This window comes from Euleptes europaea, chromosome 2 (assembly GCF_029931775.1).
Source record: "Euleptes europaea isolate rEulEur1 chromosome 2, rEulEur1.hap1, whole genome shotgun sequence".
NCBI lineage: Eukaryota > Metazoa > Chordata > Lepidosauria > Squamata > Sphaerodactylidae > Euleptes > Euleptes europaea.
In genome coordinates, this window is record NC_079313.1 from 71,561,424 (window position 1) to 71,586,128 (window position 24,705).

A 24,705-nucleotide genomic window follows, 5' to 3' on the forward strand; every position below is an offset into this window, starting at 1 on the left:
CAGACCTTGTTGTTTATTTAGATTCATAAACAGTAATAGGAAAACTTATATTGATATTGAGCAACATTCTTATAACTGCGGTGTGTTATAATTGCAGTGTGTTAAAATATCCTCCATTATGCATGGTGCATGTACTGTTCATGCCATGAGCAATTTTTTGGCAAAGATGCACCATTTTTAAATTTCCTTGTTTCTGGCCAATGGTGCATTTACTATCACAGCAATGAGGTTCTACTCATTTTTAGGGTCAAGCCACATCTGTGTTGCTGTGATGCAGAATGAGTAGCTGTATCTTGGGGAGGCTGAAAGACGTCATGGAAAATTAGTATTTTTGTAGGTTTACTTTGGGACAAATGACTGCGCCATTAGGACCGTATGTGTTGATTTTTTTTTTGTTCCTAAAACAACGTGTGCATATCAGGCATACTGTGGGTCTTCAGTTCATCACCAGTATTCCTTACAGAATTTCAACGCATTGCATAAATAGAACATACACACACAATTGATGTGTGTCTACATAGAAGTCAAGTTCTTCACATAATTCCTGTAAAAAAATTCAGCTGTAATAGTAGCCAATTTTTCCTCCACTAGAAAAGAATCAGAGAAAGCTGATAAGAGAATAATTCAGGAATTTGATGTTTCATCTGGGCATATTTGTTTCCAGCATACAAATATTTTGTTTAGCATTCTGTAACAGAAATATCTCAAGCAAACTATCATGTATTGGGGAAATTATTCCATTGGTTTATAACTGTTACTTCAAAAATCAATAATGACAAGCACATGTATGCCACATTTAAGCAAACAAATCTGCCCTATAATTTCCAAATGGTAGGAAAACCCCTTACAAATGCAAATAATCATTTTTTGAGGCAATCTTACTCAAGGGTGGAATTCAGTGCACGCCCAGTCTACTTAGTTATTATCTTCGATCTCAGTTAACATTGTACTTGAGTTAGACTAGCAGAAAACAACAGAAATATTGGATGGATGGATGGATGGATGGATGGATATAGCTTACAGACTGCTTACAATATATATTGCTTACAATATATATATTGCTTACAATAGACTGCTTGCAATATATATATATATATATATATATATATATATATATATATATATATATATATATATATATATATATATATATATATATATATATATATTGCTTACAATAAACTGCCTCCTGCCAGCTGGCCTGCCAATTGAGTTGCTACAAGGGAAAAATCCTTGAGGCCTCTGAGAGGGTCACCAGAGCTAATCCATATATACACCATTAAACAGACTACAGACTTATTGGCTCTACCCATATTCATGCTTGTTCTGTGCACACGGCATATTGTGCTAGTTGAGATTACTGTAGATTAACAGGGTTGCCAGGTCCCTCTTCGCAACTGGAGGGAGGTTTTTGGGGCAGAGCCTGAGAAGGGCAGGGTTTGGGAAGGGGAGGGACTTCAATGCTATAGAGTCCAATTGCCAAAATGGCCATTTTCTCCAGGTGAACTGATCTGTATTGGCTGGAGATCAGTTGTAATAGCAGGAGATCTCTAGCTAACACCCGGAGGTTGGAAGCCCTATAGATTAAAAACACTGGCCTCATAACTGTAAAGGCCTTCCATCTTGAGTAAGAATTCCACTCCTGATCTTACATAATGCAAAAATATCCATCCTTTCTGGAGAAAAAGTGTGAACTTTGTAACATTCTTCTGTCCCTCATTCCTCCCCTCTCTCTGCTGTCCATATTATTTGCCTCTCCCATTCTCTCTCAGGTCTCTTCCAATCATGTAAACTTCTCAGGGATGGGATCTTTTGTTCTGTTCTGTAAAGAGATCTATACCAATGATGTTATTTATATAACAGCTGAAAAGTTGCTATGTCTATTTATCAAATACTGGGACTATAAGACATGTAACCGGAGCCTGTACTGCCCCCTTCCTAATAATCTGTAAATGCTGAATAGGAATCATTTGATAGATGAGTTGCCTTAGGCTGTGGTGCAACTAATTGTGTACATAGAACACTTCTTAGTGCTTCCATGTGAATATTCTTTGCTGGAATAAAACAAAACAATACAGGAAAACTCATGGAGCATTCATTTCCCTATAATGGACTGAGTGTCTGGAGGTACTGCTATAGTCCAGACACACCCCAATCACTGCTATAGGTTTGGAGCAGTGTTGCCCATGTAGGGCCTCCCTGTAACTTAGGTACATGAGAGATAAGGAGTGGCTTTCCACCAGGCCTTCCTGCTGCTTTAGTCCCTTAGGCCAGAAGTAGGGTTGCGAACTGAAGCTCCGTGCACTTACGCCAGATGTTTTTGCCATGGTATCTTGCAGAATTGAAGGTTGCTCTATAGTCTTCTCTTGGCCCCATTGCCTGGGTCTTCTAAATCAGTACAGATATGCAGCTCAGATCAAAGGGCAAAGGCTCATATCTGTATTGATTAATTAATTAAAATATTTTACAGGGAATAATGAAAACATTACAGATTTAAAGCCTAATAAAATAAAACTCCCAATCTCTCCCCCCCCCAAAAATGATGGCTGCTGTTAATACCCCCACCAAAAGCTCTGGCAAACAAACAATCCTTGCAGCACCTGAAGATCTCAAAGGATGAGTTGCCTTAGGCTAATGTCTTTAGGAGGTCCCCTAACCTCATTAGGAAGGCCATTCTACAGAGTAGAAGCCTTAATGGAAAAGGCCTGGGTTTTGGTCAATGCCAGGTGGGGAACAGCCCACACATGGCAGCCTGAAGACCATCCTTGGTGTACAGGAACATATGGGAGAAGACTTCCCTTTAGATATGTAGGCTCCAGGCCATGGTTTTATAGGTCATAACCAGCACCTTGAATTGAACTCAGAAACAATCTGACATTCAATGTAGCTCTTTTACAAGGGGCAAAATATGTTCCCATTGGCTAGCCACTGACAATAATCAGGCTGTCCTGTTCCTGTTTGGAAATTTGAGCGCCTATGTGCCAAAGCAGTTGGGCAAATCAAAAAACAAGTCCCAAATTAATAAATATTTTTAAAAATTCAATCCTGGGTTTAGATGATATGTACAAGCTCCTAATTTTAAGAGCAGAAAGAATAAATTTAATTACAGAGAGTGTGACTCCCTTATCGCTACCAGCCAAGAGAAATAAAAGGTGAAAAGCATGCAAGCAGACAGGAAACTTAGCAACAAGAGGTGTTATAAAGCAAGCCCTTTGAGTGGAATATAAACCACAACTAAAGAAAAAAAATGAGTTATTCAATGTCTGCTCTTCTGCAAGGACAGGATCTCTGGGCTAGAGGGACTCCAGTACAATGGCCAACTGTTTCTGCCAAAGGTGAGCATTTTCCCGGGCTAAAAAGAAAAGTTGACATTATATTGGGACTGTAAGAAAGAATATTGTTACTGGATAGGAAATAAAGGGGTTGAAAAGCCCCAATAAAGTGCAGACCGAACTCTCCTAGTGTCCTGGTTAATTTTATCCTGATCATACTTCTTTAACAACTCAAAAGTTTTCTGCCCAACACTAGGGCTATCCAAAGAAGAGGATGGTAAAACTACTGCAATGCTTCTTAACTTTGTATCTACTAAGATGCTCTAAGATGACACATGGGGATACTGCTGTGACCACTTTAGTAAAACTGGCAAAGAATCAGGATCTAACAACAACAAAAAAATCTATATTTAACTGCAGCAGTCCAAGCCTTCAATGAAATGGAACAACAGCGAAAAGCAAACTGGAATTTGAAATGCATTTTGGGGGGCCCAATAGGGCACAAAGAAAGGAAGCCTGAGCCGATTCCACTTTAGCGGAAATTGCAGATACCATAAAGGAGCTCCACAGAGCAAAAGAGACAAGATCTTAGTGTGATATACTGCAAGAGCCATAGGAATATACTGGCCGCCAACTTGATTAAAAAAAACTTAAAATTGCAGACAAGGGCCAGACTTCTGAAATACCAAAATCTTAGATTTAGATAATTACAATATGCTTCTCTTTACAGAATTCTGCCACAGGGTGAAGTGCGCGCTTTAGTTCCACTCTGGTACAAGACACAACTACAGCATTGTCTGCATAAAGCAAAACAGAAATTGGATGGAAATTCAGTCTAGGAGCATGAAATTCACTATGGGTTAATCTATGAGGCAAGTCGTGTAGATGTAGATTAAAGAGCTCTGGTGAGAAAACACAGCCCTGTCGAACACTTTTTGTCACAAAGATGGGGTTCGAATAATTTCCAGAAACAGGACATCTAACCTTCGCTGAGGATGCAGAGTACAACATTTTAATGAGAAACAGAAATCTATCGGGGATATTTAAACATTTCAGTTGTCCTAGGTAGAGACTGCTGGGGAGGGGAGCTTAAGACAGAGGGGCAGATAAAGGTTGGTAGGCTGTGTGTGGGGGGAGATAAGGTTGCCAACTTCAGGTTAGGTAATTCCTAGAGATGTGGGGGGTGGAGCCTGGGGGTGGGGTATGATGAGGGGAGGGACCTCAGAGCAGTATAATGCCAGTGTCCACCCTCCACAGCAACCATTTCCTCCAGGGTAACTAAGGTTGTCCTGGTGGGGGCTAGAGATCACCTGGAAGTACAACTACTCTATTGTAGTTGTACTACTGAAAGAGATCAGTCTATGGAAAATATGACAAATATAAGATAACCTCCAGTTGTGTTTAACTTTTTTTCTAAAATAGGAACAGATGGGCATATATCAAACAATGAAAATGGAGACTTCCTTATCCTAAACTTGTCCATGTCTTTCAATCTGACCAAGGCCAGGGGTGTTACTCTCTGGTTGAATGGTTAGTGTGCGCACTTTCTTATAAATATTTGAACACCTGAATATTTTTCACTCCCTGACATCAGTCTCATATGATACCAAGCCTAAGAAACGATAACTCACTAATAAGAGCCAAGCAATCTTGTAGAAAGCATGGAATGGAGGTGATTAAAAGGTGTGCGCTGGTAAGGGGAGCTGAAGCTCCTCCCCCTGCATCCATCATCTTATCCCACTGCAATGTGTTGCACAAAACACTTCTCTCCAAGCTTTTATTTCTGGTTCTGGGGGACAAAGGACTGAATTCAGACCCTCATACATGCACTTTTTGCCCTTTAAATCAGGCTCCCACCAAGCTTTCCAAGTGATTGTAGCAGGTCACTGTATCGTTCGGCTTGGAAGGCTCTCCATCAAAGGTGGGTATTTAGAAAAATATAACCCATTTTTTGTGTAGTTGATTATACTAATTCATTTAATAATAAAGAAACAGATTTAAATTTTCTAGAGTCTAGCATTAAGGGATAAGAAAAAATTAAAAGAACAAAGAGCGATGAGGCCATGTAGAAACCCTGCTTTGAACAAGGCTGAGGAACTGTGGACTTCTTACTCCAAAGCTGCCATAATTCTGAACCCTCAATCCAATATTTTTATGACAGAGCAGCACAAATCACATATCAAATTCCAAACCAAGAAATAGAGTGTGGTTTAACAGATCTGCAAAATAGTGCTGGAATAGAAAGGGAAGATTTTGCTACAAACTTGATGGAAGTCCCAGGTTTGCAGAAAAATCTGAAATCTTAAAAACAAACTGGAGAATTAAACCTCCCCCAAATAACAGAATAACACCTGTAGCTTTAAGAAAATAGTGTTCACTGAGGTCTCACTTGCCATTTTAGAGGTTACTAGGCAACCACAACTGTATTACTGAGCCTGCCAAGCCTGGTTTCTTTAAAGCAAAGCCACGGAGGGGAGTAAGGGTGGACTTGGACAAAACAACCCTGGAAAGGGACACTACCCACTCCGTCTTGATTCTGATGGAGGAAAACTCACCAGGGACAGGCCCAGCAGTGTCCAACAGAGACTCACTGGCCACACCACTTAACCTGGTGGCAGCAGCCACTGCACAACTGGGCCCCTCCTGGCCCACCATGCAACTGGGCCTGCCTCAGATCTAGCCATCACCCATCTGGGTCCAGTCTGACGGTTGTGGCCACTTTGCAACTTGGCCAGGCTTTTTCAAGGGAGAGGCTGCCAGGGAGGGAAAGCTGAATACAGGCGAACAGATAAAGGTAGATTGGCTGGTGGGTGGGTGGGAAAAATGGAAGGAAGCAGAGAAAGGGGAGAGGCTAAGGGGCTGTCATGGAAGGGAAAGAGGAAGTGGTGGGGCAAGTCCTTGCAGGCTTGTATTTTCTGTCTGTGGTCATTAAACATGTCTAACTCTCCTCCACTACATGTGAAATTTGGATGGCCAATGAATGATTGGGAAAAGTGTTGCTGCCTGCATATCTGGTAAGACAAAGTTTATTCAAAATGGCCATATATGTCACTACAAACATTCTTCAGCTTTGTGTTGTACAGTATTTTCATTTCTGTCTGCACTGATAATGATTTAATTATGAGAGCCAACATGGTGTAGTGGTTTGGAGCGGTGGACTCTAATCTGGAGAACCTGGTTTGATTTCCCACTCCTCCACATGAGCTGTGGACGGACGCTAATCTGGTGAACTGGGTTGGTTTCCCCACTCCTCCACACGAAGCCAGTTGGGTGACCTTGGGCTAGTCACAACTCCCTCAGCCCCACCTACCTCACAGGGTGTTTGTTGTGGGGAGGGGAAGGGAAGGGAATTGTAAGCCAGTTTGATTCTTCCTTAAGTGGCAGAGAAAGTCGGCATATAAAAACCAACTCCTCCTCCTTCTTCTTAATAATAATATGCTGAAAACAGGTCAATCGTAGCTTGGGAACTCATAATCTCTGGATAAAGATTATTTGAAGATTACGTTACTCAACATAATGAACTGATACAATGTTTTTCACAGGTTTTCAAAAAGAATTTCATAAGGGTGTTTAATTTGCGTCTTAAATAACCCCCGAAAGTAAGAGAGAGAGGGAGAGAGAAATCCTATCAATAGCTACTTCCTAACAGAAAAAAAGTTTTTAATATTATTATATTTTCCATCTTCCAACAATTCTACACAAGAAACAAATACAGCTAGTTTAAACAATAAACAGTAAACTGCACTGAAATTAGTGGGACTTATTTCCAAGCATTCTGAGATTTTAGAAGCAAATTTTCTTATCGTGTGATCTTGAGACCTGCTTTGCCACAAATCATGGCTTAGAATGGGATACATTTGACCTTGCATATGGCTACAACCTTGAGCAAGTGAGGACCCCAAAACTGAACTTTCCCCCCTACCTACGTCATTTAGCATTTAAGATAAATGAGACTTGGAAACATCAATTAAAGGGGGAAAAACTTCCTACGTCATTTAGCTGATAATCTGATGAGTAATGAAAGAAAAATGTCTATTTTATGTCTGAAATTACAAATGACTTAATGGAAATCGACTATATCGTAGTAATGGGGCTGCAGCCAGGCTAGGCCCCCATTGCCTCTAGCCCTAGTAAAGCTTGGGCTCTTCGTATAAGGCCACTTCTTATTTTGAGAGACATGGAACACATTAGGCAATGACTTTATCTGGACTAAATAAACATGGATTAGGTTGCAAGACACTCCCCACATTCAAAGCAATCATTCCCAAACAATTTTCTTGCAGTTATAAAAACCAACTAATTCCTCAAGTATTTGCCAACTGATGTATATCCATCCTATCATTCTCCACTCCAGGGTTTCTTGTTCTTGTTCAGCTATTGTAAAATTGAGTTTTTAATGCTTTCTTCATCAATCTGTCATACTTCTCTGATTACTTGGATTGCTCTGTTTTGAAACTATCTAATTTCTATGATGTTCCCCTGCAAAAAATTACTGAAGAGACAGCCAGCATGGTGTAGTGGTTAAGGTGTCAGACTGGGACCTGGGGTACCCAGGTTTAAATCGCTAATCTGCCATGGAAGTTCATTGAGTGATCTTGGGCCTGTCACTCTTTCTACCAAATCTACCTCCCAGGGTGATAGTTGTCAGGGAAAAAATGGAAGAGGGGATAAGGAATGTTGTCAGCTGCATTTTGAAGAAAAGAATACAGTATAAATACATAAATAAACATAAATAAACAAATTGCTACGCCCCCTTCTACATATTGAACCAGCAACAGAAAAGGTCCTATGTGGATGTTTGCTTAGTTCATTTATAAGTGTTATATAAGCATGCCCTGTAAACAGTAGCCCTCCCATGCTAAATAGCAACCTCTTTTGGGGAAAACTTCTGGATTTCAAAAACGGTTTACAATATGGAATGTGAGTCTGATATATAATAACAAACACTGGGCACTCCTATTGGGATGGACCAGAAAAAGTGAAACTCCCCACGGCAATCTCATGATCTTTAGCAAACATGAGTGCTAGAAACTTTTCAAAATATGAAAGCACTAATTCTCAGAAATCTTGGGTGCTGTAGTGAGAACAAAATCACCTCTCTTATATCCAAGTAGTAAACTAGTGTCCCTGATTATAGCTCTGCCAACTTTGTAATAATACATTTCATCATGTACAACAGCATGCTTTATATAATTTAATGTGAGTTCCCATAAAACATCTAACTAACTTGTTACCCCTTTTTTCAGTGATTACTTGCTATATATGTGTGTATGCATATTTTAAACTTCAAAGGCTTTTTGTAGGTTTGCTTTTAGTTTTTTGGTGCTCTAGTAGAATATTTCAACCTGCAGTTTCACACCCTCAAAAATTAGATCCCTACAATTAGCAACATGGTACACCACAAGATCAGTAAAGGGAACAGCTACCGTATATACTCGCGTATAAGCCGAGTTTTTCAGCCCAAAAAAAGGGCTGAAAAAGCCGAACTCGGCTTATACGCAGGTCAATACGGTAGGGGAGGGGGGAGGGAGGAGGGGAGGGGGGAACTTACCGCCATCATCGCCGCCATCGCCCGCGAACCTTTACCTGGCCGGCAGGGGCCTTCCTGGGCCGGCAGGAGGTTCCTGCAGGCCGCTCCGCTGCCGCTCAGGCGCCCGGGCATCTTCCCCCTGCCGGCAGGGGCCTTCCTTGGCCGGCAGGAGGTCCCTGCCGGCTGCTCCGCGGCCGCTCAGGCACCCGGGCGCCTTCCTCCTGCCAGTAGCAGCCTGGAGGGGCCTCCTGCTGGCCCAGGAAGGCTGTGCCGCCGCCGCCGCCGATTCGCCGCCTCTCCAGGTGAGTAGGGGGTTCAGGGGCTCTTCCCCCTCCCCCCCTTGGATGGCAGTGGGGTCGGGGTGGGTTGGGGTGGGTCGGGAGGGCCCGGGAGGCCGGCGGGAGGGCGACCTGGGACAGGGGCCCTGCGCTCTAAAATGGCAGCCGCCATTTTAGAGCGCAGCATTGCCGGTAAAGGGAATTTCTTATTGACCCTCGGCTTATACGCGGATCAATAAGAAATTCCCTTTTCTGGCCTCAAATTAGGGGGGTCGGCTTATACTCGGGTCGGCTTATACCCGAGTATATACGGTAGATAAACAAAAATGTAACAAACTGTATCAAAGACACAATCTATTCTACATCTAAATTCAATGCTCACTTGTAGGGTTGCCAGCTCCATGTTGGGAAATCCCTGGAGATTTTGGGGGTGGGGGCTGAGGAGGCAGTGTTTGGGGAGGGGAGGGTCTTCAATAGGGTATAATGCCATAGGGTCCACCTTCCAAAGCGGCCATTTTCTCCAGGTGAACTGATCTCTGTTGCCTGGAGATCAGGTGTTATCCCAGGAGATCCCCACCCACCAACTGGAGGTTGGAAACCCTACTCAGTTGACATCTTGCTGGTTAAATTAGTAACAGATTCTTCAACCTCTTGGGGTGGCGCAGAAGACTTTGATATACAGATTAGCTTGCATGAAAGCGAAGAACTAGACTGCAAAGCCTTGCTAATATATTCAATTGAATGTACAATAGGACAAAGCACTTTTTTAAACATAGCACAAAACTCAAACCAAATTAAAGTCAATTAATAGTGTTATTTATCTAATGGAGTAGAATGTGCCTACGATGCATTCCATACCTCCAGATTGCCACTTCTTTTCTCTGCCCATAAACTAATCCCATATAGTTTGAATCGCTAAAAGGGCTAGTGGGCACTGACACTTGAGAATACACACACACACACTGCAAAATTCAATCCACTGAATGCCTGCATTTCAGTATAAATTATCCAAATGTTGCAATCAGCTGGGTTGAAATCTGTCTTGGACGTCCATGTAAATGAAAATACAGGAAATCAGCAAAAAGGAGTCAAGAGAAAGATATTAATTTTAATGAAGCATGCTACTGCTTGTCATAAGAAACTGGTTTTTGCACTTCAATTATTGCACAGCACGTTCCCCTCATTCCCGGATAATGTCCTGGGTGTATTTGAGCTGGATGTGTGTTTCACCTTCATAGTGCTGCTCTTCACTTGTTCCTGCCCCTACCAAGTGCGATACATTTAGTTTCATCTTGCAAACGGCCCAAGCCAGGCATGTTGGAAAAGCACCATCATCATTGTAATTTAGAGCCAAGCCTCCAAGAAGAACCACACAGACAGCGCTAACCTTGTACCTCTTTAATGAGGGACACATTTTTGCTAAGAAAAAAAAAAGTAGCAGCCTAGGAAGTGGAGTGAAAACAGCAACAGATCACAGGATGTGGTGTGGGATATCAGAAGGAGTTGTGGAAACAGAAGGGCTGGTTTGCACACACTCTTTGAAAGTTTTTGTTTTGTTTTATGGAGAAGAGAAGGACCCATTAAGAATTCATAGTAATCAGAATCTTTTCTTGTTAATCCCTGATGAGATGAGTTATACAGCAGAAAAATGGTGGTTTAAGCATTGCAAGCTGAAGAAGCAGTGTGTGTATTCAGGGTCTCCATCTTGAACCTCCTGCACCTCACAAACATGTTCAGGAATTTGAGATCCAGGATAGCCCCCTGTTCTTTTTGGGAACTGTGGGAAAAAATAGAATAGATGCCTAAGAACCTTTGAGATGATGGCACAGGTTTGATGGCAACAATCTCCGGTAGATATCTGATGGCGTCCTGTGTGTGCAGTCTCTTGATGGGACAAAGAAGGACTGGTGAACACAGGAATCTCATGAGGTGGGTTGACAAATTTTATGGAGTCTTCTCTAAAGTGTGGAAGCGTTTTGTTGGAGCAAAAGGACTGCAAACTGTATCTCTTCTGCCATCTGTCCTCTCTTTTATAGGTGAACAGCAATGACATCCTTGTCTTTGGTCTGAATTAGGATGTCCTCTAGGCTGGCTCCAAATAATTTACTGCCAAAGAAAGGTCAGGACTAGACATAGGCCGTTAACGCATGGCTTGAGAGTCGTTGGTTTGTCCCTCTCATGTTGCACACTTTTCTAAAACAAGTTTAAAAAATGGAACACATGAGAGGGACAAAACCACAAAGGCACTGGACCGGATAAAGTAGGATAGGCTGATCGTGGGTGACTGGCCAGAAGTCACGCAGCATGCTTCCATGGCACAGTAGAGATTCAAACCTGGGTGTCTCAGAGCCTAGTCCAACACTCTAACCACTGCACCATGCAGCTACTCAATCAGTTTTAACATGGTATACTTCCTAGACAAAGTGTTTAAACACACTTAAGCAGTAGGGTTGCCAACCTCCAGGTAGTAGCTGGAGATCTCCTTCTATTACAACCGATCTCCAGCCGATAGAGATCAGTTCACCTGGAGAAAATGGCTGCTTTGCCAATTGGACTCTATGGCATTGAAGTCCCTCCCCTCCCCAAACCCCGCCCTCCTCAGGCTCCGCCCCAAAAACCTCCAGGTATTTCCCAACCTGGAGCTGGCAACCTTATTAAGCATCTACTTAATAAGCATCTTAAAGAGACCCTAAAAAAGATTGTCGAATAAAACATCATGCCCTGAAATAAAGCAATCAAAACATTTTATTGTTGAAACCAGACACAAAGGCACTGCAGTGCTAAAAATCACTACCCAGGTCTCCTGACTCCTAGGTCGTTGCCCTGTGGCCTAGATTAGTCATTCCAGGCTGGTACAATACTGCACTATGAAAAACATCCTTGCCAGAGCCTTGACTGTAGCTTTATTGAAAGGAAACCTAAAATAACTGAAGAAGCTGATTGTTCATGCTGGTCCAGCACGTAGCTAATGCTGTGCGTTCCTGGTTAGGTCTTCAGGGTATTATGTAATACTTCTCATAGATCAGTAGAAAAAATACAGGCAACTGAAACCAACTAGAATGCAGCCTTGCAGAATAATCTGTCCTAACACTTAGAATTACAAGGGCAAAAGGGATGCAAAATGATCGTAACAGCCAACCTTCAGAGCAACACATAATCATTAACAGAACAGATCCCCACAGAACAACACACAAAATCCAATCCACATCCATCAACCACACGGTGATGGCTTCCATTTATGTCATTACAGTAATGACAGCTGCAGCTCAGTTCTTTGATGAACAGAGATCTCTGACCTAGTGAGACAAAAATTTAAGAGCTGCTTTCCCCATTCTGCAGTTATGGCATGATTGTCAAGAATCAGTCCTGTGCTTGCATGCACAGATCTTCCATGCAGATGGATCCAGGAAGCGTCAAAAGCATCCCAAGAGTCATTCAGTTCATGGATCAACAATATGTACTAATTCAAACAAGGCAGACATGGATGTAACTTGAGGGCATAATTTCATGCCTACATAAATGCAAACTGCAAGTGCCATCTTATGTGACACCAGTCTGGAAATAGAAACTGTGAAAGGGCAGGTCAAGTCCTGGTAGCAATTTTTGGCAGGTTCTAAACAGGACAAATAAAAAATGGCATTACAAACAATAACAAATAATCTCATTACTATCTAAAGCTAGAGTAATGTATTCTGGATCATACTGCTGGCTTCTCAGGCCTCTAGTGTATTTATTTATTTCTTCGTATTTATAGCCCACCCTCATTCCCGGCAAGCCAGGCTCAGAGCAGGTAGTGTAGACATAATACTAGTTTTCTGCAAACTGATGTTCTGTGTAATGAGAGACACCCTTGAAAATATACATTATCAGCTTCTCTTTCCTTGTCTAGTCCAAATTCCTACCCTCTTTCCCCTATTTGCTTTAATCATTGTTTATTGTTACATAAGAAAAGCCCTGCTGGATCAGACCAAGGCCCATCAAGTCCAGCAGTCTGTTCACACAGTGCCCAACCAGGTGCCTCTAGGAAGCCCACAAACAAGACCACTGTAGCAGCATTATCCTGCCTGTGTTCCACAGCACTTAATACAACAGGCATGCTCCTCTGGTACTGGAGAGAATAGGTATGCATCATGACTAATATTCGTTTTGACTAGTAGCCATGGATAACCGTATCTTCCATGAACATGTCCACTCCCCTGTTAAAGCCTTCCAAGTTGGCAGCCATCACCACATCCTGAAACAGGAAGTTCCACAATTTAACTATGTGTTGCGTGAAGAAATACTTCCTTTTATCTGTTTTGATTCTCTCACTCTCCAGCTTTGGCAGATGACCCCGCGTTCTAGTACTATGAGAGAGGGAGAAAAGCTTCTCCCTGTCCACTCTCCATACCATGCATGATTGTATAGACCTTTAATCATATCTCCCCTTAACCACCTTCTTTCTAAGGTAAACAGCCCTAAGCGTTTTGACCACTCCTCATACAGCAGTCACTCTAGCCCCCTGATCATTTTGGTTGCTCTTTTCTGCACCTTTTCAAGCTCCGCAATACCCTTTTTTAGGTGTGGTGACCAGAACTGTACACAGTATTCCAAGTGTGGTCTCACCATAGATTTTGACAAGGGCAGTATGATAGTGGCAGTTTTATTCTCTATTCCTTGTCTAATTATGGCCAGCATAGAATTTGCCTTTTTCACAGGCAGGTCACCTGCACCAGTGAAGTGCAGAGGAGCTATGCAAATTGAGTATCAGGGTGACTTTTATCCATTTTCTGCAAACCACGGCTCTTTATAGTCCCATAAAAGAGGTTGCTCGTTTTAGTGCTACTCGCTTTTAGCCAATATAATGATATACTGCTTTTATGAGTGTGAAGAAAGAGCTATACATCTCAAACATGTGAGCTATATGTCATGAAATGCTATGCACTACAACTGCTAAATATGTATGAACAAAGGGACTATTACACATTATGAACCAGGAACTGGCTTACTCCATACAAGTTGTGGTTTGCAGGGTTGCTGAAAGCCACCATGGGCCCTGGGTAGAGATTCCATCTGCCCCCCCCCCCCCGCCGCCCCATGTCCCTGATTCAAACCAAATATCATAAATCACTTGACTTCCTGATACCGTGAACAGAATAATAATTGTTAATTAGATAAGAAACAGTAAAGGAAAAGGGATAATATTATTAAAGAATAGATTTTCCTTATGATTTAAAATGTGAAGATTGCAATAAGATACCGTGCAAAAAGAAAGAAGCAAGCAGAATCAGAAAGATTCCCCAGCCCAGGGACCTAGCCAAGATACCAAAGGGCATTATAAATTAAATACAGATGAGACACAAATTACCTGGGAATAAGCCAGGTATGAAGTGAGACATCAGTCTCTGTCAAAACATACTCAACTGAACATTTTATATATATATATATATATATATATATATATATATATATATATATATATATATATATATATATATATATATATTTCTACTCATCCAAAACAAAAAGCAAGCTCACAATAACGTAAATATGCTGAATGGTGAGGGAAAATTGGTGAGATGTAAAAAGTTGGTCATATCCTCCATGGGAAAGAGGCACGTTAGCCAAATCCCCAGATGGTGGTGTGGTTTTTTTTTTAAATATTGGCACAAGATTCCTTTTGGGTTTTGCCAAAACAGACTAACATGGCAATCTATCTATAATATGTCTCTACTACTGGCAAATTAGAAATCAGAATTATTTACTCAGTTTGTGCCAAGGTTTCACTAGAGCTTATCCCAAGAGTTTGTTTTCAGCACAGGCTGAGTCCTGGAAATAAAATACTTCTGGGCATGCACAGAATGCCTTCCCTCAGCTCTGGAAAACTGCAGTCCCTCTCCTTCCCATGCACTTTAATAATTCAGTAGCATACGTAAAGATGCAGAGGAAGCAAAGCAAGTATGTTTTAACTTCCCAGCCACGGTAGGGATGAGAAAGAATGAGCCCAAAACTTGAAAATAAGGGTTGAAAACATGTAAAGTACCCACCCTCTGATGGCTTCCATGACGGTTATCTACTTTGACTTCAATGCTGTTGGGGAAGCATCCCCCCCCCCATTTCCCCATAGCATCGTGGAGCATTTGTGCACCTTCCAGAGTTTTGCTGGGTTTTGTCTGATCTTTCTCAGATTTGCTTTGCTCTGAAGTTTTCGGAAATATCATAATAAATCCTGGATGGCTGCTGTGTGAGCGGGGATAATCCGAATTTCCCCCCTACCCCCATGGCTTCCATTTTCCATGAGATTAGCTCTGTAGTGGCCATTTTTTCCCCGTTACAAGAGTGTTTACATTTTTTAAATTGGCACTAGAATATCATTATATCAAAAGAAGTGTACAAGTTTTCATTTTTTAAAAGTCTCTAGCCCCTACTGTTGTGAACACACAATGGGACAGGCATAGTTCCGCAACAGAAAGGGATAAAGACTTACTTTTTTAAAATGAAAGTTGGGCATTCAGAGAATCTGACACATAAACAGAGCAATCCTGAAAGGGGGGCGCGAAATCTCTTAGGAGCCAGTGTGACCCCTGTGGCGGCAAAGGTTTCATAGGGTTTTTCAGAAATTACATTTTTTATCTGTATTTTAGGGCTCAGGACATGGCATGGCTACACTGTTTCCAGGCCCAACTCAACTATCCCACCCCACTCAGAATTGCACTGTATGGGCCCTGGAATGTTGTCCCCTGTCCTCTTGCTGTCTTCCTACAAAACTTTGATTGTGGGTCCACTTACCCCACATTAGTCCTATTCATTCCAATACGACTCTGGAATTCGCTGTTTTAAGACTACGGCCTTAACCAATCACCTTATCCCAGCATTTTGGCACAGTACAAGGCCATAAGTTTGCAGCTACTATTTAAGATATTTTATGTTAAATAGAGGTATGATTGAGAATGCCTGCTCTGTATTAAATATCAGGAGATTGTAGTTAGCTAGGATATAATTACCATATCAAAGCTGGAGTTCAGCCAGTATGTCTTGTTGGAACATACTAAGGAAATTATACGAGCTCAGTTGAACAATAGTGTACTTTTGGTGCTGTAAATTCATCTCCCCAATGTAAATTTTCCCTAATGTGGAGAAAACATTTGTAGAGGTAGAAAACTACACTACTTCATCATAACTTCTTTCACTTATTCAGACCTACACGAAGTGGGTCAAGATTATCCAAAGTGTTCACATGAGATGGATAAACGTGTACTAAATGAACTATCCATGCAAAGGAAAGGCATTAATAACATTTGTCTTTAACCCCAAATTAACCCGAGCTTTCAAGCAAGGGGTTTATTAAAACATAATTAAGGTAAAGGCCAGGACAGGATACTAAAGTCCTTTAAATAAAGCCAGACTCCATTACTTTGGCAACAATCCACAGTGTGATCATTGACAGTCTTGGGCTGGACAGAATAGTCCCATAACAGAAATTAATGATGTTATTGTAACAATCTGTGTCTTATGAGATATGACCACCTTCTGTATATCAGAAGCAGATATCTTCCAAAGAATCCTGGCAGTGTTGATGACACATTATATTTTGAATAATCCCTCTAAGGATTATAGCTAAAGAATAATGTCATTTTCCTGTTTATGGTAATTGAAATGTTATACCAAGAGATATGATAAAAATATGGGAATAGAAAGTGCTGACTATATGGCTGGGGGAGACCAGAATCTTGAAGGAACTGGAACCCATCCTCCTTTGAGAAAGCCATTTCTGCCTACTTTTATCCCCTATGAAGGCTGAATACCATTAACAATTTGCCAAGTGCTGCTAACAGCATTGGCTTGGATCCTAAGTAATTCCTGTGAAAGGTGTTTATGAAGGTAGACCTTTCCTCCTTGTAGGAATGGGTATTACCCTGAAAGCAGCCCTGGGTTGGGAGATGTGTTTTTGAGACCTCACATCCCCTCCATGACTTCTCACATCTTACAATGTCTGAGTTTGCAGGAGAGACTCCACGTTTGACATTACACCTAAGAAATTAAGATCAGTCTATACACAACTGAATTGGTACTTCCAGTGTACCAGCTTTTCAATTCCTGTGGGAGCCTGGACACTTCCTAACAATGGTTGTACTCTTTGGTTTCCTGAGGACTCATTAAAATTCACGCCATGACTAACAATCAAGGTTTGCAGGACAATAATCTACCTCTTAGGACAATCCAGAAAGCATAGTAACTACATAGACTTCTCTGGAAACTTTATCATAAGCATATCCAGGGCTATCATCCATTGCCTGGTCTTTGTTAGCAGAAATTAATTAATACATTAATCAGGTCTGCCACTCAGGAAATCCCATCACCCCACCTTCCCCATTGCCTCATCTAATACCAATCCTCCTTCTCCATTATCTTTCTGGACAATACAAAATCTGCCAATAAAAGCCAGGATCCTGAGTTTTCCCCAGTGAGAACAAGGTTCCTAGAATTTCTCCAGTCATAGCACATTCTAGAATTCTCCAGTCACCGGCAGAATTCTGGAGATTTAAATACAGATTAAAACTCAAGTATTGTCTCCCTCACTGTCTGCTAGTCCATATCCCTACTTGGGGTATTGCCCCGTTCTAGCTCAGACAACAGTCTGGAGGTGCACTTGTGAAAGAGTGTTCATGCGTTCCAGCATTCCAGGTAGCATGAATCACTTGCTGGGCAAAAAGCCACATGACAGCAGATGCTGGGAGAAGAAGAAACTGAAAGCATCCCTCTCTCTTCTGGCAACTACACAGGGCCTCCTAATCCAGCACAAGAAGGCTTTACTTTTCCACATTACCAGAAATCGAGGGAAGCAGAACAGAGGAATTATGCCCTTAAGCCCTTAGAAGGAGAATGCAGGCAACTAGCACATCAAGTGATTGCATAGACAGAGTGGCAAGTTACCACATCACAAATGGCCAACCGTATTGATTCACATCCAGTGTTATTCAGGGTACAAGAAAGAACTAAACTTATTCACCCCCCAAAAGTGGGGTATAGACATGACATGAATAAAGCAGCATTTGTAATGAACAAAAGAACACAATTTAAAATTTTTTAAAAAAACTCCTGAAAAGTAACAGGGAGGGGCACTCTCCTTCATAGGAAAATCCATTTGTTCAGTAGTAAGAGGTACAAAAGTCTCACAAATACATTGAGAAGAACAATTCCTGTATTCACAGAAAGCTAGCAAAGAAGATCCTCATTTATTTTCACATGACTTAAAACTTTCAAGTGAAATTTATCTTTAGCTTTTAATCTATATATTTCAGTACTGCTATTATTTCAGTACTGCTATATTATTAATGGGGAGGAGCAGTTTTATCTAAGCCTTTTTGACCTCTCTTCAGGAACAGACTTGGGCCTTTAAGAATGCACTGTTTAGTCAGTAAAAGAGGACTGTATGTATGGAAGTGCTGGATCCAATCAAGTTCACTAGAATGTGACTTTTCCCATTACTAAGCTATAAAGCTACTGAGCTGAAACAACTGCAGAAATGGAACTTTTATGATATCAAAATACTACAAGCCTCAGAAAGCTTTGTGTTAAAAGGGCAGAGGGAAACAATAACAGAAGTCTTAATACTTACCAAGCTAGCTGTAAATTTAAACAAACACTAGTTTTAGATCACAATTGTTCTAGCCCAAGTTGATAACTGTAGAATGATCAAAAGGAACTTATGAAACAATTAGCAAATTCACCCCAAATAGGAACTTTCTATGCAAGGCTGTTCCTCGGAAACCTATACTATGTGTAGCAATGGCACGGGTCTGAAATTTTGCTCCTGCACCACTGACTAAGTGGCATAAGTCATTCAGAAGTAAGGGAACAGTGAGTATAGTGTGGCAAAACTAAAACTGAGCTCAAGGTGGTCTCCATCTACAGCATAACTTGCTCAAATCATGTTACCTGAGCAGAACAATGCTATCTTCTAATAGATGTTGATGTCTTTATGATACATTTGCCTGCTGCAACGTTATGGGTGGCATTAAAGGGCAAAATTGTTTACATTTCACTATATTCATATGCATTCTCCCCATAATCTGAGCACCAGTTCCTGCTTGCAGGAGCCCACAAGCTTACTTACTTGAATTAACATGGTGTGCTTCCACAGGTTAATTATTCTCTAGTGTGACTGCAATTGCAATAGAGTGTCCACATGGCAATCTTCCCCACACTTTCCTTACCTCAGCATTCCTCTCCTCCACCACCATCACCACTAGAGGGGTTTGACATATTGCTATAGAAGTATAGTGCTATAGTGATAGGTCAATTATCGATTAAAAATACTAAAGGAAATGCCCTCCAGTGGTGTGGAGGTGGCTGAAGAGGGTTGGGCAAGGAAAATGGCACCAATGTGGGCAGGACCTAAAAAGCTGGAAGATACATAGTGATGATATACAGATGCTGGGAAAAAGACTGTTCCTGTCTGGAAGCCACAGCAGAGCAAAAGAGCCATTTAGAAAGAGCCTTGGTCATATTGAGATGACAATGTATGGCTTATTTACAGGGTTACTTTTTGTGCCTCTCTTAGGACCTTTCCAAGCCATCTTTTTTGAGTTTTACAGTTGTTACACATTTGTTGTTTGAGGTCCAACCTCATTATCTACTTGGCGAAAGTAACGACATCTTCATTGCACTCAAACTGCACTATTTTGACACTGGGGGAAGCATGAGCCTTCCCCAGCTAGACTGTTTATGATAGTTTAAAATGTACTACAGAATATACTGTAGTTGCCCAAGTGTGAAGAGAATCCTATCAGATGCTGCTTGTGACATTACTGGCAATAATCAACACACACTACTCTGTTATGCCAGTCCCTGGGTGCTGTATGCTTTCTGTCCATTCCACACAACGGGAAGGCCTCTAATGTCACCCTTTAAAATAAATAGCAGTATTAGCAAGGATATCCCAATTTCAAACCTGTTTCTTTTTTAAAAATGTTTTTCAAGACTGTCTCATACCACTCCCTCAATAAGTTAAAGAGGAAACATATAATAGTGAACTTTCCCCTCTCTCTTTCTCTGTCTCTCTCTCTTTCTTTCTGCTGCGCCTGTCCCCAATTACTAGGGACAGGACACTGTGTCACCGGTATTAGACCAAGTTCTAAGCTTGTAAAACACTCAAATACAAACCTGGTGTTGTTTTTTTAAACAAAACCATAGGAAGGCCTTTTGTTGCAATATACCGTAGACTCAAAGGACTATCTTGTCAGCAGGCTGATTTTGTGAAACCAAACTGAAAATGGTGCATGTGTTACTTATATTTGATTCTGATACTTAATGTAGTTTAAGCTAAAGGGGCTTTCCACCTTAAGAGGGTGAGGAAGAAATCCTGTAGCAATTTATATCCTCTCAACACTGCTCTAGTATCATTCATGCAGCCTAAAAAAAAATCCTCCCAGTTGCCCCCTTTCTTCCTCCTCCCCCTCCCGTAAGAATCCCTCCTCCCTCTTTTCTTCTTTCTCATCTAAAAGCTGCAACTCCTGTTGTGTCAGTTTTATCTTCCTTCCTCCAACAGGGAAATGGCAAAGGAGGATCATCAGCAGGTGGTCAATTTGTTGGTGATCCTAAGCTATCTCTCTGCTTTCTTGGACTCAAGAAGATCTGAAGTGTTACATATGGAGATAAGTGGATTAGTTTTGCAGAAGGCAAGTTAAAAAAAACCTAGAATAAACACTGCTGTAGCAGTTCATCTAAATCTAATCTAGGCTTAAAGGATTTTAAGCAACAGGGTTTCAGGGTGGAGTGATCTCGGTGTCCTGTAGGAGTACTCTCCACCCAACTATAATCAAAATCCATTGTTCAGTCAGTTCAATAGCTGACTCACACACCCTGCTTTAGTAGGTAGGCCCTATTAGTGTGATTGGCTAAGGAAGGAAGGAGGAGGGATAGACACAGCTATATATTCAAGCCAGAGAGCTCCAGTGACAAAGCGTCACAGCGACAAAGCATCCACAAAAAGAAGAGGCCTAGTGAGTTAAGCATTTGTGCGAGTTTAGCAGCTGGGGGAGGAAGCCAGGCCTCTTGACCCAATATTCAATACAGGAGAACCACAGGGCAGAGAGGGAGGGGCACTCAACCCTTTTTCATCGCCTGGGTAAACACACCACAAAATAAGAAGTAAAATACCAGTTATGATGGTAGAAAGCCAGCAGGGGTTGGGGGGCTATACACTATACTGCATGGAGTGTCACGTGTATGACTATCTGCCTGCTGGAGAGAAGTTGTGGGTGTGCTCAGTACAAGGAGCTCCTGGCCCTTGAAGAGCAAGATCGTTCTCTTGAGGCCAAGGTAGTTCACCTGGAAAAGATGAGAGGCAGAGAGGGTGGTTGACAAGGCCTTCAGAGGTCTGATAGTGGCATCTTAATCCAAGGATTACAGCTCCTCACCGGTCACAGATAATGGAAGGAGGGCATCATTCTGAGGAAAGAGGACATAATCCCTTACAAGGGATTCGATCCTTGGTGGATGAACAGATATTCTCTTGTGCTGAAGATATAACTCCGAGGGGAAGGGCCTTGTCATAGTGGGAAATTCAATTATTAGACATATAGATAGCTGGATTTGTGACAGATGCGTGGACCACATGGTGAAATACCTGCCTGTTACGAAGGTTGTGGACATCACCCATTGTCTTGATAACTTGGTAGACGGAGGAGCCAGTGGTCATGGTGCACATTAGCATCAATGATATGGGGAAGTGTAGTCATGAGGTCCTGGAAGCCAAGTTTAGGCTGCTAGGTAGGAGATTATGCTATCTGTTCCACGCATGAAGCCACCTAAATAGACACAGCTGGGGAGTCTCAATGTATGGACGAGATGATGGTGTAAAGAGGAGGGCTTTAGATTTATTAGGGACTGGGGGACATTTTGGGCCAAGCCAGGCCTAATTTATGTGTATGTGGGAAAGTGCCAGCGAACTCCAACACAGTCATATTTGACTTCAAAAGAGGAAACTTCTCTAAAATGAGAAATCTGGTAAAAAAGAAGTTGAAAGGAACAGCCAAGAGGTCAAATTTCTTGAAAAGGCTTGGGGATTACTCAAAACCTCAGTACTAGAGGCTCAGTTAGAAGTTTAAGAGGTCACCAGCATGACTAACAAGCAGGGTGAGGGAAGCTATTAGAGTGAAAAAGGCATCCTTTGGAAACTGGAAGGCTTACCTAACCAAGGCAAACAAAAACCAACACAAACCTACACAACCACAGCTAGACGGAGAATGCATATTACTCCCATTCTGCAGACACTCCATTGGCTGCCCTCTGTTACCAGGCTCAGTTTAAGATATTGGCTATCGCATACAAAGCCCTTCATGGTCTTGGCCCCTCTTATTTGCAAGATCACCTCTCTCCCTATGTTCTGCCACAACAACTTCGCTCAAGTCAGCAGCCTTACAAACTGAGGGACATGGACTCAATTGAATCAATCCCCCATGTTGGATCTTCCTCTTTTCCTGCTGCCTTCAATGTTTTCTAGCATTGTTGTCCTCTGTGACTCTTGTCTTCTCAAAATGTGACCAAACTTGATAGCCTCAGTTTAGTCATTTTAGCCTCTAGGGAGAATTCAGGCTGACTTGATCTAGAGCCCACTTATTTGTCTTTTTGACAGTCCATGGTATCCATAAAACTTTCCTCCAACACCACATTTCAAATGAATCATCTTTCTTCCTGTCAGCTTTCTTCATTGTCCAACTTTCACACCCATACATAATAATAGGGAATACTATGGTATGCATTATCTTGACCTTGGTCATCAGTGGAAACATCCTTAAATTTAAGGATCTTTTCTAGCTCCTTCATGGCTGCCCTTACCAGTCTCAATCTCCTTTTGATTTCTTGGTAGCAATCTCCCTTTTGGTTGATGATGGAGCCAAGAAATAGAAAATCTTTAACAATTTCAATTTCTTCATTGTCAATCTTAAAGATGTGTAGTTTCATAGTAGTCTTCACTTTTGTCTTCTTGATGTTCAGCTATAGTGTAAAGTGATGCATATTGGGGCAAATAATCCCAATCTCACATAAATACTGATGGGATCTGAGCTGGCAGCAACAGACCAAGAAAGGGATCTTGGGGTAGTAATGAATAGCTCAATGAAAATGTTGATCCAGTGTGCAGCTGCTGTGAAAAAAGGCAAATTCCATGCTGGCCACAATTAGAATAGGAATAGAGAATAAAACTGTTGCTATCTACTGCCCTTATAACAAATCTATGGTGAGACCATGCTTGGAATATTGTGTACAGTTCTGATCACTGCACTGGAAAAAGGATATCGTAGAACATGAAAAGGTACAGAAAAGAGCAACAAGAGTGATCAGAAAACTAGAGCAGCTGCCCTATGAGTATTGGTTAAAATGCTTAGGGCTGTTTAGTTTAGAAAAAAGATGAGCAAGGGGAGACATGGTAGAGATTCATAAAATTATGCATGGAATGGAGACAGCAGAATTGGTCTTCTCCCTCTCCCATAATACTAGAATCTGGAGCCATCTACTGAAGCTGAAAGGCGGGAGATTCAGGACAGACAAGGTGGTTATGGCCGCCATCTTGGAAGGCTTTAAAAGGGGAGAGGACCAATTCATGGAGGAGTGGTCCATCAATGGCTACTAATCATGATGAATATCTGTGTCCTCCAGTATCAGAGGTAATAGGCTTCTTTAAATCAGTTGCTGGAGACCACAGGCAGGACAATGCTGTTGCTGTCTTCCTGCTTGTGGGCTTCCTGGAGGTAGCTGGTTGGCCACTGTGTGAACAGAATGCTGGACTTGATGGGCCTTTGGTCTTTTTTTTTTAATTTTTATTGGTTTTTTATAATAAATCCAAAAAAAAGAAAAAAAAAAGAAAAAATATACATGATAAAAGAAAAGAAATAAAAATGGGCCTTTGGTCTGATGCAGCATGACTCTTATGTTCTTATGGATATGTCCTGTCCCAAATAATTACGGCATTCAATACTAAAAGTGTAAATGTTTTTAAAGTATTCAAAATGAAACAAGCAATATGAATTTAAATTACATATATTCATAAAAATTAGAGCGTTTGCAACAAAAAATATAGCTTCCTACAAACACTGGAGCAGTTCTGATTTCATCTGAGGACTAGGAAATATTCAAGCAACTTAAAAGATACCAATTACCATAACTTCTATCAATAAAAGAGCCAAATTGCCATGTATGATTCTGAGAAAGAAGCTAAAATTACATAATGATTTTTAAACTGTATATTACAGCTGTCAGCTATAGTATTCCTTGTGATGCCTACTTTGAATGGCCTTTGAATGGCATGTGAATTTTTACAGCCCAAACCCACATTTGGAATAATTTTGAAGAAAATATATCACATTTTTATCCCATCCTTCCTCCAAAGTCCCTTCTTCCATGATATGAAAAAGGCTAGGCTGAGAAAGAGTGACTGGCCAAATCTCACCAAGTAAGCATCATACTGAAAGGAAATTTGAACCCACGTTTTCCCAGGTCTAGTGTGATGGTCTAACCCCCTAGCACTCACTCCACGGGTCATGGAGAGCCACATCTGCAATTACCATTAACCAAAAAAGCCATATTTACTTCCATCCCTGGCAGAGAGGCCTGCACCTCAGGGAGGCTTGCATCTTACCTGTTC

General features: G+C 41.4%; 1 protein-coding gene across 1 annotated transcript in view; it reads right to left on the bottom strand.

The window, feature by feature from the left end:
• RNF11 (ring finger protein 11) overlaps positions 1-24,705 on the bottom strand; it is a 44,742-nt gene that overhangs the window by 10,709 nt on the left and 9,328 nt on the right. The window lies entirely within an intron of this gene.